At 43.0% G+C, this 11,571-nt stretch overlaps 1 long non-coding RNA gene across 7 annotated transcripts; it reads left to right on the top strand.

Moving 5' to 3' along the window:
- The first annotated feature begins 700 nt into the window (after window positions 1-700).
- LOC106898908 lies at window positions 701-9,271 on the top strand. 7 transcript variants are annotated; one of them, XR_001413994.1, is made up of 4 exons: window positions 3,291-4,114; window positions 4,234-4,380; window positions 7,554-7,670; window positions 8,394-9,271. It is a non-coding gene; the product is annotated as an uncharacterized LOC106898908 (long non-coding RNA). The 7 variants fall into 7 exon arrangements; XR_001413992.1 differs by lacking the exons at window positions 3,291-4,114; window positions 8,394-9,271 and adding an exon at window positions 701-792 and having other exon boundaries at window positions 7,554-8,214; XR_001413993.1 differs by lacking the exons at window positions 3,291-4,114; window positions 8,394-9,271 and adding an exon at window positions 1,552-1,749 and having other exon boundaries at window positions 7,554-8,214.
- Window positions 9,272-11,571: the final 2,300 nt, after the last annotated feature.

Consider the following 11,571-nt stretch of genomic DNA (forward strand, 5'->3'; position numbering starts at 1 on the left):
CTCGCCCCGCCCCCTCAGACCCACCCCCCCACCCTGCCCGCCGGCCCCCACTCGCCTCAGCCCCTCAGAGCCACCCCACGCACACAGTTGCCCACCGCCCCCCACTCGCCTTAGCGCCCTCAGGGTTCCCCTCAGCCCCTCAGAGGCGCTCCCCGTTCCCTCAGCGCCCCGCAGGGCACCCCCCAGCCCCTCAGAGCCACCCTCCACACACACTTGCCCGCCGCCCCACAGTCGCCGCGGCCCCCCTCATGGCTCGCCCCGGCCTCAGAGCCACCCCCCGCTTGCCCGTCGCCCCCAAGTCGCCTCAGCGCCCTCGGGGCTCGCCTTAGTCACCCCACCGCCCCCCCTTCCCCAGCGCTCAGGGTCAGAGCCTTCCCCCCGGGCAACGAAAGAGCAAGGACGGGCCGAGGGGACCTTCCCCGTCACAGGAGGGCCAGCCCCGTGTGGAGGGGACTCGCCCGCGGCGACACGGCCACGCTCCGGTAGCCCAAGGGCAACTTGGGCCTCCCGGGCCGGAGCCCAGACCGGCCCTCAGCGGCTGGAGGCGGGGGGGAAACGGTTCCTGAACCAACACGGCCTGCCTTAGAAAAGCTTAAAAAAAAAAAAAAAAAAAAAAAAAAAAAAAAAAAAAAACAAAAAAACAACCCCCAAAAAAACCCGTCTAAAGAAAATTCAAGGAAATGCTTTGATTTTTTTAAAGGTACATTGCAAATAATTGTGTGCTCCAGAGAGATGATGGGAAGAGAGCGGCTGATCTACCCTCTGTGTGTACATTGGCGTCTTGCAGACTGGGTAAACCACCCCGCTTTGGGACAAGACAACCACTGGGACCATTTATTACTTGCCTTTTTTTTTTTTTTAAGTACCCCGTTCTCTGGATTTTTTTTTTTTTTGGCCCTTGCTGCTAAAAGTATAATCCCAAATTTTGCAGACGTTGATACCTGCTTCTCTTTACAAACCTCTGACTAACCTTGTAAACCCCCTCACGTGTATAAACCGAGGGGGCTCTTGGTGTTTAATGTCAAGCCCTCGGAGGGCGTTTTTTTGGTCAGCCCGGGGTTGTAAATACAGCCAAATACAGCCATCTCCCTATTGTGTCAGCAGGCAAAGGTCAGGAACAACCCGCGCCACGCAAAACGCGAGGAGGCAAGTTGTGCGAGGCAACAGCCCACCAGCATCTGTTTATCATTGTTGAAGCTGCAAGGGAAAAAAAAAAAAAAATCCTCTGGATTTTGAGCTGCTAGAATGAAGGAAATGGTTGGTGAGGTGAAATTGTTGGGGGGTGGGGGGATGGGGGGAGATTAAGAGAGTCTTGATGAGCGACTGGAACAAATTAACGATGGAGGAGCAGAGACAAGAGGAAGGACTGAGGGGCTGAAGAGCCCAAGGTGCCTGTAGCTACAGATGTGCAATTCCCCACCATGGCATGGGGTGTGTGGGGTGAGCAACTTGCTGCAACAAAAGCCGTCTTGAGCCAAAGTTGGTTGCCCGTCTCCGGCTTTCACCCCTCTCTCTATATATATTTATTATTTTTTTTATTGACAGGTGGGTGGGAGAGAGTGGTTGGAGTGGGTCTGGTGAAAGAAGTGCTTTCCATGCGGCCCCGCTGGCCGTGGTCATCCTGGTGTCCACGTCATGGCAGAACCAAAGCTCCCACTCACTTCCCAGCTACCCCAGCAAAACCCGAGGATGAACGAGGAGCACGGTGGCTGTTGAGGGGGGAATTGCGTGTTATTGCAGGGGAAGAAAGTAAGTGGGAAATGGCAGGAGCAAATGAGCAAGGAAGGAGCAAAAGGGAAGGGTAGGAGAAGATAAGGGAGGAAATGAAGGAGGTGAAAATGGCCATGGGTGAGGACAAAATAAAAGAAAGATTTACAAGAACAATGCAGGGTGAATTTGGGTGATAAAAGGGGGGAGAGAATAGGGAGAGAATCTGAGAAGGGCACGTTAATGAAGCATGAACCAAAGGGAGGTATTTTTCCCTCATTCGTACAGAAAAATGCTTACATGTCTTGTACCATGGAGTTCAGGTGGAGGCTAGCCATGTGACTTACTGCATTCAGTGTGAATACAGGTAGCAGAAAATGGTACAAAGAGAGGCAGAGAAAGAATCAGGACAGAGAACAAAGAAGGACTTGGGTTGTGGGTAAAATGTAAAAAAAATAAAGAGTTGCAGAGGGAAGGAAAAGAGTGAACATGGGTATCCGTGGGCAAACACACAAAGGATACACACAAAGGATAGTTGACACTTAGTTTGGGACAGGATGATTGTAACGCAGAGCACAATTTTCATCTAAATATTTGCTTGCCCTTGTGGAAGAGCTGTTATCATCCCATCAGATACCTTGACTACCACCCCTTCAAGGCTCCATACAGCCAGCCATCAGCCGTAGTATCAGCAGGGCTTTCACATGAAACTGATAACAATGGTGAAATCATTCCTGGGCAAGGCAGTCATCTTTGCATCTTCTTCGTTTTTTTCCCCTGTGAAATCTCTTGTTTGCCTCAATAGTTTTGATTGATTTGTTTGTGGTTTGAAGGGTGGGGGGTTATTTTGAGAAGATGGCTATGTCAGTGTTGTGTCAGCCTTGTATGGGGAGAAGGTTTGTTCTGGGATAGGACAATGTTGAGGTGTTTCCTAAAAATGCAAGGATGGGATTGCTGTAATATCCTTAGATACGAATTCCATGACAAAATTTCACAGCTGAAAATGCTTTTTTATTGTTCTTCACGTACTTTATTTGCATTCTTGTGATTTGTTTTGGTCTGAAGGACTGCAAGTGCCTTGCACGTTCATGGATCGAACTGTGAGTTGGGGCTGAGTGGAAGGAACTTTGGGAGGGCAGGGATGGACACTGGGACCTGCGGAGGATGGCTCTGCCCCCAGTAGCAATGCTAAAACTCCTGCTCTGTACAGGTCTGCTTCCCAGGCTATCGTTAACATTCAGGTGATGACTTTGTAATTTTGCTTAGAGATCCTTCAGTGGAAAATACAGAAATAGTGCTAGTACTTATTTATTATGCATATGAAAAATAGAGCACAAAAAGGAGAAAGGTACTCACAGGACTGTGCTGTAGATTTGCCAGGCTACTGTTACCAGTGCCTTGGCAGGAATGCTGTCATCATGGTGTATTATCTATCAGGATCACGCAAACAAAACGTTATCACGTGGATACGAAAGTTTGCTTAGTAAGCAGGTAAATTAGCGTGAAAAAACATCCAAATAGTCTTGTGAAGTTTTATGTGTTGTTAATTCTTTCTTAAAGTGTTTATACATGTATAATATCTGTGTATCTGTGCCCTTGCTCCAATCATTTTGAGCACAAACACTGCTCTTAGCAGCAGCGCTTGTATCTCATGAGGCCAGTGTTGTAATTAATGAGATTCGAGGCACAAATACTGAGACAAATTTAAGTTTCTAGTATCAGAAATGAAGATCCAGTGTTTGTTAAAAAGGGGGATGAAGGGGTGGCAGTACTTTAAAGCTTCTCAGTCCGACACTGGAAAGGAATTCACAATGTATTTTTAGAGTGTTATAAAAATCTCTTACATAATGCTGATTAATTCTTAGGTTTTAGGGAAGAGCACTGGGCTTTGTGTATAAGAGTGTTGACCAGCTAAGCTACTGAAAAGGGCTGGTTTGGGCTGGATTTTTTTTTTTTTAACTTCTTGGATACAGAAAGCTGCAATTATTCAATTATTACAGGATTTTGCCTTTGTTTGGGCGTGTATGAATATTTTTCTGGAAACTGCGTCTTATTCTTGGAAGTCTTTATCATTTTAAAACATATGTTATGTTATATCACCCTGTCTGAGATACAGGATAGCTACAAACTGGGTGGTTTCCCCCCCCCTTCTCTCTTACTGCAGCTAGTTACATTATGGATTAACCTTAAGAATGTCTGCAGTGAAACATTACTTGTGTGGCTGTGTAAGACTTACTTAAACAATGTAACTTATGTTACAGAATCATGATTTTCCCTATATACTTACAGTAACATATACAATTACTGTATAGTTCTGCCCATTCTGTTGGTTTTCAAAATCATCAATTAATCTAACTGGCAGGTTTCACACAGCTCGTAACAAAGGGCTATTCAGGAAATTAAGTTGGTAAATAGTACTCCCTTATTTTGCTTCTAGTTATATATAGTTATTGTTGTGTAGCTGGAAAGATTTTTGGGGCAAGATATCATGGGAAAGAGACGCTTTTGTTTGGTCTTTTTCAACAGATACGTGACCAAGGCAGCTTTGAAGCCTTTCTGAAGAATCCTTCCTCCTTCTGCAGGATGTTTAGTCTTTCTGTGGAATTTCTGACTACGAACCTCATTCTGCAGACTTTCATTCTTGTGCCATACAGATGAGTAAGAATTGCTCAGGTGAGTGAGATGAGCTCTAAATCATTATTGCAGAATGAAAGAGGAATGCATGGGTCACAAGTGCAAAACAAAAGCTTTATTTGTCTCTCTTTTTCAGTTGGGAGGGAATGAAAGTAATTATAGCTCAATGGAAGGGAGGGATGATCCTTATGTGTCCCTTCCAACTTGAGATGTTCTGTGAATTCCACGGTTCTAAGTCTCAAAGGAAGGCTTACTGACCTGTTTGTCACCCAGGTCTCCTGCCAGCAAGAACTCTCTCTTTCCCTCCATGATACCTCTAATAGGTGTTTCTGCAGCTCTCCTGGAAGGAGTCTCCAGCACCACAGAGAGCCAAGGCTACTCTGTTGTGTTTGGTTGCCTCAGTTCTTTTCACCTTCTAAAGGACATTTGTCCTGTGAGATGCAGAGGAGCTCACTGGGGACATCTTCCAGCACAGAGCTACAAGATAGGGAGGGTCACTGCTGTGTGCTGAAGCCAGCAATCTGCTACAGTTACTCCTGTAACACAGTCTGTCCTTGCTTTCTCACTCTCCTTCTCCCATGAAACCCAAGTTGTGGCTCTGCTTTCCCCCATCACTTTCTTTTTCCAGTGAGAACCACGATTTCCTCCTCTCTTTGGAGAGGAGGCAAGGATGCTTTGCAGCCTCCTGTGACACAGGTCATCCATGAAGTGGCCAGGGAGAACCTGAACAGGTTCAGCTTAAAAATAAAACTTTGTAAGAACAAAACTTTGATTAGTTCATTGCTCTTGCTGATGATGAGATGGTTGCTCACACATGTAAGTACTCTGGCTTCCAGTTTGTGTACACATGCAATTCAGAGTATCGGAAATTATCTGTAAAGGGCGCACAGCGAGGCACCGTTCTGAATCTTAGTTCATACAATGGAAAAAAAACCAACAAAAAACCAACATGTTTGTAAGTACTGGTTTCTTCCATATTAGTTCTTATGACTTCGTTCTCTGGTGTCTCATGTGGTTTCAGATCTCCCTGATGCTGTTTCCACCGGAGGGGCTTTCACAGCCTCTCGCTCGCTCTCACACACACAGGTGCTCTCATGTGTGCCTTCTCTGGGGCTGGCTAGGGGTTGAACTCATGTTGCCTCTCATGCAGAAAAGCTCAGGCACAGCCCCCCTCTTCTCCCCGGCCATGTATTTTCACCTATAGAACTGGAATTGCTACTTTTTTGTCAAATTTGGTCGATAATTGGGTAATGGGTTAAAATTATGACTGATAGACACATGAATACCCACAGCATGTGGGGTCTCCCTCACTTCTTTGGTTAGCATGGCTAGAACTGGTTGTTTTAAGCTATCTGACTGAAACTAAATGTTACCAGAAAACCCGGTCTGTGGGGGAAAAAAAAAAAAAAAAAAAGTACGTAGCCTCAGTTATTTATCATTTGAAGGATAGCCGAAAGTCACCATTGCTGGTTCAGTCAAGTGTCACATCAGGAATGTGACTCTTACGTCCTGTATGTGTCAATAACCAGGAGAAAAACAGCTTGAGGACTGGGGATATCGGTGGATGTGAGGCTAAACTGGACCCTGATCCTACACAAAGCTCCACATGGGCAGATCTGTCTCTACATGATGTGGGTGCAGGGATTTGAGGGCATGAATTTTACTGCTACGGTGCCTTCGCTGCCACTTTTAGCATTTAGCGCTATGCTAAAAAAAAAAACAAAAACAAAAACGAAAAAACCCACAAACCAAAAAACAAACCAGCAATCACATTAGCAGAATCAAAACTGCTGTTAGCAGAATCAAAATTGCTTTTATTTGCAGGGTCACAACACTCAGCAATATGTTACAGAAAAAGGATGAACCCAGTATGGAGTTGCTGATAATTCCTGAGTTGGTTTGACATATGCAGACTGCTGTCGACTTCAACAGGCTTATTTAACACATTTGTTTCTTTTGGTTTTAGGATTAGTCAAAATGTGGTTCTGTGAAGCTGTACCAGTGAGGCTGCATTTCATGAGCTGTAGGCCTAGAATTGCAGGCTTGGGGTTGCACAGGTGCATCAGCAGAAAGACTTTGGCTTCAGCCAGCAATAAACTATAATTAGGGCAAATAACCTCTTCAGAACTCTCAACGTTTTTACATTTATTAAATTCTGTTCTTAAAAGAAAAAAAAATAAAAATCACATTCCCAAGCAAGCAGTAGCACTCAAAGTGAAGATCTGGGAAAACAAATGGCTGAAGCTATCATACTGTGACAGCTTTGGCAAACCTTTACACAGTTTTATAAAACAAACACGTGTGATGTTCTGTTCTCTGGGTAGATCTTTACATTAGAAGTTCATACTTAACACAAAAGATGAATAAAATGGTTCTCTCTCTCCACATATTTACTGAGCACATATTGGAGAATTAAGTATCATCCCAGTGGTGTACCGTATCAGCCATGCTCGATCAACACATTCAAACATTCAGCAGTTTTGTGGAACTTTTCTGCCTCTTTTGATGTGAATAACCCAGGGAACATGGAGATCATTTCAGCCTGTGCTGTGCACTTAATATGCAAAGGAGCTAATTTCTCTGGATTTCAAGAATCATAGAAAATAAAATCGTTGTCTGGGGGCTTGCTCTTCTCTTCAACAAGTATGAAATGTGCCCGTGGACTCTGATAGCCAAGTGTTACTTCATTCACTTTCACCACCAACATTTGAGCTGTTTCTGCTTTTTATGAACTATTTGAGGTTTTCATGTTCAGATATATTGAAAACTGCTAAAATTTCACCCTGTTTTGGTCCTGGAGCCCAAGGAGAGGGTGGTGATGATTAAAAATACTGGCACATACCAAATCTAAGTTACACCAGATCCAAATGATTGTTTAACAGCTGGCCAATAGCAGTGTTAAAAGTGAAAAAGAAAACCATAGCATTATTCATTAATTTGTACTTATATATATGTTTTGTTTCTCTAAAACATCCAAGAGAACACAGATTCATAAATGAACAAAACTATTACAGGAATATAATCCACAGCACCTTTCCCCAAAATCCAGCAAAATAATTATGCTTGATAAAAAAATAATAAATATGCTTGATTAAAAATGCTTGATAGTGTATAAAAAAGGCAAGATGATGTTGCTTGTTTCTCACGTAAGCTTTCACTGAACCTAAAGGAGATGCAGGACTTAATTTGTCAATATCTTTGGCTTTTCATAGGTAACTGGGAGATACAAGGAACTACGGCAAATTCAGTCCCCGTTACATCTGTGTGTTACAGGCGCAATTACACCAGAGGGACCAAACTACAACCTTTCCATTCCGGGTTCTCTAAAGGTAAAGAAGGGTGAAGGAGGGTTATAATGGGGCATAGGCAGTGCCACAGCCCCGAACTAGCTTGGGAGGGGAACACTTTGACTCTAAATACCTTCTGTGGTAACAACTCCTGAGGGTTGCGAAGATAATTTGCTACTTGGGTTCATCTTTGATTCAATTTTTCTTGGTTTCTATTTGGAATAGGTAAGAAGGTAAAAGGCAAGCATAACCTGTAACGTTAACGTGTGAATATTGTTTCAGGGATTTGTTTTGGGGTTTGCACAGCAGATTGTTTTGTGAGACAGAGCCTTTTATAGAAACCAGACTATTACTTATATTCTTTGGCATTTCCATTTATGAAAGCTACTCATGTTTACACACACGCGCGCACACATACACACGCACGTGATATTGTTCATATATATTGTTCATCTGGTAAGGAAGAAATAAAAGAAGAAATTGATACCAGTCTGCATATGTGTTCAAAAGCTTAGTGAATTCTTCAAGCTCTGCTGTGGATCAGATTTCATGAAACTGCAATAAAAAAATCCTTTTTTACCTTGTCTTTGTGTGTTCTGAGGTGGGTTTGTAAGGTTTGAATTACTGGGTAATCACCAAGAAGTCTCCTTTTCATGAGCCTGCAGCTGGGAAATGGACAGTTTAATATTAATGGAAAGAACAAACTCTCCTCCTTTCTATCCCCTTTCTTCTCTGCACTTCTGCTTCATCATTTTCTTCTCTGAGGTCCCTATCCTGAAATTGTGGAAGTCCAGGATGAACTACAAAACAAGAACAGAGCACAGTTTTTCAAAATCCCGTTGCTTGACTTCCATGAGCATCATCTGACACTAACTTATGAATATTCAAGATTGAAAAATCCGACTAATTGACGTATCTGCAATTACTTATTCAACTCAGAAAGCAGTTTGATGTGAATCTGCAGGCTTTCCTTCTGAAACACTTATGAAATACTCTGCCATTGCCATGCTGGGGGAGGCATGGAACTAATCACTTCTGGCTTCTAAAAGAAGAAAAGTATTAAACGTTTATTGAAAATGAATAGACACAAAAGATGATTGAATTTTAATAGAAGTAAACAGTAGCACAGTGTCTGTAATATGGTGTATATATATATATATAATATATCCACACCCGCACTGTCTGTGCAGCGTGGATGTCTTCAAAGATGCCGTTAACTTCCATCGGTTAATGATGTATCTGGGAAGGTTTCTGGATAATTCACCTCGCACTGCTGATCACCTCTAGATCCGTTCTGGCTTCACTTTCAAACAGGTTGAGCAAGAAATGGAAGTTAATTGCTGAAGTTTTAGCACATCACAACTTTTTTTAGATTTAAGGACACTTACTGATATTCTTTCTCATTTAAGCCAACTCCTGGAAATCCAGTGTGGTGAATGAGTGAGGACAACCCCAATGCAGGGGTCTTCAGGGACTGCTAGGTCCAAGGCAAACTAAGTTAACCCTTTTGGGGGCTTTCTAGCACAAAGGAACTCTTTGCACACAAAGGGATGTGAGAGCCTGTTGGGAGACTACAGAAGTCATGGGACTGGACTGGACTGAACTGAGAGCTCCAAAAGGTTTCCCACTTCTCCATTTCTGGGTAGAAAATGGTATATTTGAATAAAATTCTTTGCTGATGACTCTTCAGCTGGTTTCTTGAGTTATGCTTCCCGTGTCGCTCTTCTGACTTTATGGGCTTTGGCCCATGAGAGGTTTCTTTAGACAGGCAGAGTGGTTCTCATGGTTGAAGCCACTTGCCTTCTCCCCAGGTGGTCCTTCTGTCCAAGGAAGGTCGGTCCTGTGGGCCTGTGAGGAGAATCAAGTCCTGGTCTGAGCAGCTGGACCAGGGAAGGTTACGAATGAATTCCCGAACAAAGGAACAGAGATGCCTTAGGGCTGTATTAGAAACAGTGGCTTCTCCCATCTGTTCTCTCCTGTTGAGTTCTCCACATACTTGCTGCTGGTAGGCTGGCTGGCGTGGCAGTTTCCTAGGATATCTGAGCAAGAAGCATTTAAGGTGAAGGGTGTTATTTAAAATATCTTTCTTCTATTGTTTTCCATACCCAGGGTCAAAATTTATACCTCAGCTTCATGGTGCTTACTTGATCTGTGGTAGCCTTTTTCCCCTGGTGATTTAGAAGTGGGCGGGAGAAGCAGAGATGTTTTAATTTCTTCCTTTTCCTTTTTTCTTTTTTTTTTTTTTTTTTTCATTCTCTTCTGCACTTAAAAAAATAGAATAAAAAAAGAAGAACCAAACCAAAACATTCCTCCAGCAGCAGGAGATATGTCTGACTAGTGCATCCCAAGGTATAGATTTTAGTAAGGAAGGACGAGCTGCGGTTTTTATATGGCTGCTGCTAATATACAAGAGTGCAGGGTAGGGAGGCAGCTCTTGGGAAGTTCCTCCCTGGCCTGGAAGGGCATCATGTCTGATTATGACAACTTACTTAATTCCAGACATTGGTAAACGAACAGGGATGCGGAAGGGCATGTATATGAAAGAGGAGGACTTTTTAATCTTGCGAGCTGGCCCTGGGGGGTTTTGGTTCAGAAACAGACAAGAGTTATATAGAATTCCCAGAATACAGCTGGTGCACCCATAACTGCATTGGCTATAATAGGATTTTTTACTGTGCTAGGAATGAAATATCGGGCTCTCATTGTTATCTTTCCTTGTGCAGCTGTAAAGAATTTATTTGTGAGTTTTACAATATCCAGAGGTGGTTCCTTTGTACCCTTTTTCAATAAAGTCGAAATGCCAAAAGTTCTTTAGTTTCTTATTACTCTCTTTGCCCGGTACAAAACCCTTGTAGCAATCCGGAGACTGGCACGTCCTGTCGTGAACCGTTTCTAAAAGAGACCATTTTCATTTCCCTGCATACCCAGCCCTTCTAATGCCGTTTTCAGGTAGACCCACTATTGAGTCTTTACCAGCAGGTTGAGTTCAACAAGCCTATGCCAGACCAGCGAGACATTTGTTAATGGCTCTGAAAAGCTACTTTATTTTGTCTCTTGACGAGACTCTGGGTCATGCCTCAGATTTTAGGCATTCTCTGTTCAGTGTATTGAAATTTCTTGTGAGCTTGGTGTCCCACCTTCAAATGGAAAAAAAAAAGTCATACATGAGTGTGGGGATAAAAACATTTCACTGGAAAAAGGATACCTCAATTGCCCAGAATGCAAGCAATTCTGTAAGGAATTTCCACATGCTAGCTTTCTCCCTGGTCCTTCTTTTGTAAGACTACCATGCTTTAAAGAGTTTGGCCCCAATTCCTCATTGCCTTGGGTGGGAGCAGGAGTGGACACTTGATACCACTTCCCAAATGCTCCACTTTCCATCATCAGTTGGTGGCTGCTCTTGAGAATTGTTCTGGATTTGATACTGCTGTTTGGGCGTATGCAGTTCTGACAAACACCATCCTTTTTTAAAAAAATGTTTCAGTATTAAAGGTAACTTTCATGTTAATGGAAATGACAAATTAATCCAGCAAAGAAATGCAGAATAATATAGAGAACCCAGTTTAGATTATACTTCTCTTTCTCCTTGCGCACTGATTCCGTAACATCAATTTTTAAAAATACCCTTTTTTTTTTACACTGAGAGGTTTGAGTTTTTTTTTCTCTTTCACTGTCTTTTATGAATCCCTTTTCACCTCCATAGGTGCTTGTCATGTATAGGGAAACAATACATTTGAAATTCAGATGTAGCAGGTCTGATTACGTTGTCTATTCATGAGCAAGTTTCCCAATGAAACCAGGACAGGTCACGGTGTAGGACTAAGCATTGCTGCTAAGGAGTAAGGAGATAACAAACTTCAAAGTTTTTGAAGGATATGAGGGAAACTGTGAAGAAAATCTTTCTCTCAACCTCTTCCAGTGAATCTACCACATATATATACGT

This window comes from Calidris pugnax, unplaced genomic scaffold (assembly GCF_001431845.1).
Source record: "Calidris pugnax isolate Ruff unplaced genomic scaffold, ASM143184v1 scaffold326, whole genome shotgun sequence".
In the NCBI taxonomy this organism is placed as follows: Eukaryota; Metazoa; Chordata; class Aves; order Charadriiformes; family Scolopacidae; genus Calidris; species Calidris pugnax.